Here is a 6,127-nt window from a genome sequence, read left to right as displayed (position 1 = left end):
CCGGACAAGACTTGTAACCAGTCGGAATAGGTACCTTCTAGTGCTACTCGTTGATATCTTTTAGAAAGATAGCTCTGAAACCAGTTTAATAGCTGCCCAGATATTCTGAATCGAGATAGCTTATTCAGCAAGGCACAATGAGGAACTTTGTCGAATGCTTTAGCGAAGTCTAAATAAGCTACGTCAATCTCCTTGCCTTTGGCTAGGGCTTGGATCGCTTCGTGGTAGACCTGGAGAAGCTGAGTAACAGTAGACCTTCCTCTAAGAAAACCATGCTGCAGATGATAGAGATGTGGCGAGATGAGGGTATAGCAATAGTTAAAGACACATCTTTCAAAGCATTTAGATACAATACACAGTAATGAAATTGGTCGGTAGTTCTTGGATAAGGTTGAGTCATCAGATTTATACACAGGACAAACATTAGCCAATTTCCATTGGTCGGGAAACTTGCCGAGAGACAACGATAGGTCAGACAAACGGCAAACAGGATAGGCAATTTCAGGTGCAGTTTCCTTCAGCAATCTACCAGGAATGTTGTCAGAGCCATGCGCTTTGTTTACATCAATATCTTGCAGTACTTTAATTACCTCTGGTATGGTAAGGCGGATTGCGCTTAAATTATCAGCAGGTATAACAGATGATTCTTGGTAAAATTCAGAAGTACCATCATTAGGGTTGAATGCTGATTGAAAAAAAATGTTAAGTAAGTCTGCTTTCTTATTATTATTTGTCGCAAAGCGTTGACCATCCCTCAAGAAGCCAGGTGACCGATTTTGTTTGGTCATAGATTTAACTAAAGACCAGAAACGTCTGGTATTGGTGAGTAACAAATCCTTTAGTTTGGTTGCATATTGCTTTTTCTTCATCTTAATCATTGCTTTAACCTCTCGTCTTGCCTGTCTAAACCGATCGCGGTATAGAGTACTTTCACGTTTGATAAACACATTTCTCAGTTTATTTCTTACTTTAATTAAATCCAGAAGTTCGTGATCAATCCATGGGTACTCATTTACATTTCGAGGTTTGCTTGTTGGAATGTGCTGGTCAACAGCAGCGAGGAATGTATCAGACCAGTTTGTAAGAGAAGCGTTTATGTCGTTTTCCTCGAAACACAGGTCCTAATTGATTAAACTGAGTGAATATTTGAGGCCGTTCCAGTCGGCTTTCTTAAAGTTATATAATCGTCGTTTAATATGTGGTTGGCGTTTACTTCGAAGGTCGATAGAAAATTCAACGAGTTGGTGATCTGAAGTCAAAATATCCTGAAATCCGTTAATATTAGAAATCTTGTCTGGAATATTTGTGAGCAGTAGATCCAAAAACTTATCGTTCCTGGTAGGGAAGTCTATAACCTGCCAAAGAAAATGATCCTTAATTGCCTTAGTAAAGAGGGTGTACATCGGACAATCGATAGAGGCAGTCAAGGTAACCCAGTCAACGTTAGGTAGATTAAAATCACCGACAATGAAAAGTTGATCAAATTTGGCCTTGGAAGCTTGGTCCAGAAAGTTGGTAAATTCTTTCAAATAGAGATAATCAGAGGAAGGAGGGCGGTAGAAGACTGCCATTAATATCTTTTTCTTGCACGACGGGCGAAGCTCGCAAACAACAATTTCAGCCAAGGTTTCAATATCAGGCCTTCTAACACATGGCTCTGTATTACGAACTGCTAGCAGGACGCCACCTCCACGTTTGTTGTTATGCTCAAACCTGTCTCTTCTATGAATAGTGAAGTTCATGTTAGACAAGATCTCGCAGCTGTTGATGTCGACGTTCGCTTCTTTGTGTCGAGTTTAAGTCTACATCGATTGGAGGAAATAGCTGTTAATTGTTAGTCGTTATCTTTTACCTCCTGTTTGTCAATTTATCCTAGAACTATTGTCATTATTGGAACTTTGCTTTTTAATCGAAACATCATCATCGCAATCGTCACCACCAGTGTCTCGATCATATGCGTTCTATTACCTCGTTAAGTCAAGTGAACGTGGAATAAATCTGCTTTTAAAATTATATCTTGTTTGAGGTCCTACGCAGTGGATTTTCGTCAAAACAGTCTTGCCGTTCTACTATTTGTTGACTTCCGCAAGGCTTTTGACGTAGTTAACCATTTAATCCTGTTGGAGAAACAGAAAGCCACTGAAATATCGGGGTATCTGTTTTCTTGGTTCGCCAATTATTTGTCTAACCGACATCAGTTTGTCCAGATATCTGGAAAGAAATCTGACCGACAACCTGTGAAGTATGGAGTGTCCCAAGGGTCCATCGTGGAACCTAGATTATTCTCAATATATATTAATGACTTGCCTGAATCCATATCTTATGGTGACCTCTATATGTTTGCTGATGACGCCATAGTTTATACCATTTGTAGGGATACAGACATGATCATCTCTTCACTTTGATGTATTCTATCCCAGCTACAGGTATGGTGCACAGCCAACAGACTAACTGCACATGAATCAAAGACTGAAGCAATGATAATATCTAGATCTACCTTTATAGGCCCTCTGCCAGCTTTAAGATATGGCTTAACTATAGACAATAAGTTATCTTGGCAGGATCATATTAGGGATGTTTGTATTTTATTTAACAAGAAATTGGCTGCTTTGAAGCGAATCAAATTCCTGCCTCGGTCCATCTTGGAATCTAGTTATTTCAATTCAATTATTTCTAGTGTTGTATGTAATATTGTTGTTTGGGGCTCTGCTTCGCCATCACTTATGGAGGATATTGAACGTAATCGTATGAGAGCAATTAGGATTGTTTGCAAGCTACCTATGACCACTCCAGCTGATGAGATCAAGAAATTGAGGCAATGGAATCCCATTTCTTTGTATTATGTTAAAAGACTACTGGTTCTGACTTATCTACCCTATCATAGCTTAAATATGGAGGATCTAAATGTTTTAATTTCTAAGGCAAAAACGAATTACGGCTTAAGAAATTCTCTAAATTTAGAAGTACCAAGACCAAGATCTGAAACTGGCAGGTCTTCTTTTAAACACAGGGCCGCCTTGGTATGGAATCTTCTTCCCCATCATGTCAAGGAATGTGCTAACTTAAGATTGTTTAAGATTAAGGTTAAGGCTAACAAGCATCTTCTCAATAGCATAAATTGTGCCAAAGCTTCCTGCTGTGTTTCAATGAAACATGACTTTCTGTATTTTTAATTGTAAATTTAATATTGTTTTGTATTTAACTTATCTAATTAGAATTGTATGTAAGAAGTAATTTTACTCTGTTTTTCCAATTTTTGTTATATATTTTATTGTGATTGTATTTAATTTGTAGTCAGGCAGGTCCACATCAGGACTTCGGTCTTGCCAATCTTTCTAACCTGCATTGTTAAATAAAGATGTATGTATGTACGTCATTGATTATTGACAGATGAACGAGATGAACGGTGGCCCTACCAATTTAGATATTGTTTTTCCTTTTGGTTCAGTTTGTAAGATTGAGAAAGCAGTAATGGCGAAAGGCTCAGAACTCTCCGTGACATTAAAAAATGCATTGGGCCTGTGGGTAGATTGCTCTTTTAATAACGCCAGATCATAATGCCAGACAACTTGATAACGCCAGATCGAAAACAACTGAAAACAACAACATTTTTGGTTTATCAAGCCGTATTAAGTTAAGTGGTGTGACCTTTTGTGACTAAAAAGGTTAATCTTCTTGTTTCTTCCCGTATTTTTTTAAAAGCCCCAAAGAGTGTTTCCTTACTCGGAACTGGTTAGCTCGGACGACCACCACAAACCGTATAATATTATCCAAGCTTTAATAATTATTCGATCTAAGAGAAATACATTTGTAATTCGAAATCAGAAAAACGTAAATGAAGTCTTAATCTCGTAGCAAAACTCAAGAAAAACGTGATTGGAAACTTACTTCTGTGGCGGGTCATAAGCAGGTTTCTCTCTTCAGGTTAGCAGATTAGGGTAAGCGAAGAGATTATAAACCCCGACTTCTCTCTCTTATTGATTCTTCTGAAAACTGGTTTAAAACATGATCAGCTAACACTTTTAAGTAGTTTAGTTAGGCCGCTAGATAGTTGGTTAGTTAATTAGTTGATTAGTTGGTGAGCTAGTTAATTGGCTAGTAAATTAGTTAAATTCATTACAAGTTTGAAATTTTTTACTCTCATTATTACAGACTACCTTATTAGCTAGTTTCTTCTACTCGTGTTTTAGCGATTTATAAAATTACTGTACAGCGCTATCGGATAGTGATAGAAATAGCGCTATATAAATACCGAATTATTATTATTACTTAAACATAAACATACTTTATTTATTCCAGAAACAGACTATGTATACACTAAGAGGAAAGGGAAAATATGCTTCCAGAAAAGGAACTTAAGAGGTTATCCCTATGTGAAAACTCCCTAAAAGTAAGTCTAAATGAAAATAAAATACTTAGTTATAATTAAATATTTAAGAACAATTTAAGCTGAGATTTAAAATGCTGAAGATTATCAGCTTCCACTATGTTTCTTGGTAATTCATTCCATAATTTAACAATCCTAATGAAAAACGGATGTTTATAACAATTAAGTCTTGCTGGTTTGACGTAAAGTTTGTACTGATGATTTTCTCTCGTACATCTAGTTGTAACGAAATCAAAAAAGTCTCCAAAATCTAAATGGTAAAAACCAAAAACAATTTTATAACACTCAACTAAAGATAGATAAGTTCTACGGTCGGAAAGAGTAGGCCATTTTAGCAATTTGCATCGGTCCTCGTAGGACATGTCTCCTTTGCGTTGATTTAAAGCAAGCCTTGAAGGTTTTCGCTGTACATTCTCAAGAGCATGGATGTCCTTGACGAGGTAAGGACACCGAACAGGTACCACATATTCCAAAATTGGCCGTACAAGAGATTTGTAGAGCATATAAAAAATATTTGCATTAGCGGTGCCTATCGAGCGTTTAATAGAACCTAGGACTTTATTCGCTTTGTTTACAGTTATAGCAATGTGGTTAATCCAAGAGAGGTCCTTAGTTATTAGAACACCGAGATCTTTAAATTTATCTACGTCTTCCCCTGCTTCGCGCCGTTGTGCTCCTCCAAGCCGGAAGCCTGTTCGCAGGCTAGGGCTGTCCTAAGAAATAATTGGTTACTGACTTATCACGTGAATGTGTAATTCGCATACAGTAAAAACAATAAAGGCTGTAGAATTGTCATTTAAGGGTTCCAACGATAAGTACTCTCGTCCCTTTCACATGTGAAATTCCCCTTTATTGCACGTGGTTATTCTCTTATATATTACAATTTACAGGTACTCAGGAATAGTAGTTTTACAGCACGCAGTTGTCACACAATGTAACTATTGTACAGCATATGGTGTGATATGGTTGTTATGGAGATCAATTCACTACAAAGGCCCAAGGATGGTCCCCTGTGGAGTGCCGGAGGTTACATACGACCAATCAGAACAAGATCCCCTAATAACTACACGTTGTTTGCGACCAACCAGAAAATGTCTTAGCCAGTTAAGCAGACAACCGTCGATGCCATTACTTTTTAATTTTAAAAGCAGCCACTTGTGAGAGACACTGTCAAAGGCTTTAGGAAGATGGAGAAATACGACGTCGGTAGGAGCGGAGAGATTTCGTGATTTCGCCCAGTCATTAAACGTTGATAATGATTGAGTTGTAGCAGATCTTCCTCGCAGAAAGCCGAATTGATTGTTGTTGATAAGGTCAATTTCACGCCAGAAATTAAAAATCCTGTCGAAAACATTTTTTTCACCGATCTTACAAGGGATTGAAGTAAGGGAAATTGGGCGGTAGTTTTCTCTCGAAGACTTAGGACCCTTCTTGTGTAGAGGTGTAATATCTGCATGTTTCCATTCATCAGGTGGAAGGCCAACAGAGAACGATTTGTTTAGCATATACGTCAACGAAGGTGCTGATTCCGATGCACACGATTTTAAGATGCACGCCGCGATAAGGTCAGGCCTAGGGGACTTGTTGGGCTTGAATTTTAGGAGGCGGCGGCTCACCTCATCAACACAACAATCAATGTTTGCAAGCTTCTTGTCGACAATACAATCCTGTCTAGGGAAATTTACATAATTTTCAGTGGTAAATTCCGAAGAGAAATATGAGTTCATGCTTTGAGCAATA

The sequence above is a fragment of the Stylophora pistillata genome, chromosome 3, assembly GCF_964205215.1.
Source record: "Stylophora pistillata chromosome 3, jaStyPist1.2, whole genome shotgun sequence".
Lineage (NCBI taxonomy): Eukaryota > Metazoa > Cnidaria > Anthozoa > Scleractinia > Pocilloporidae > Stylophora > Stylophora pistillata.
Note: the sequence above shows the minus strand (reverse complement) of the source record.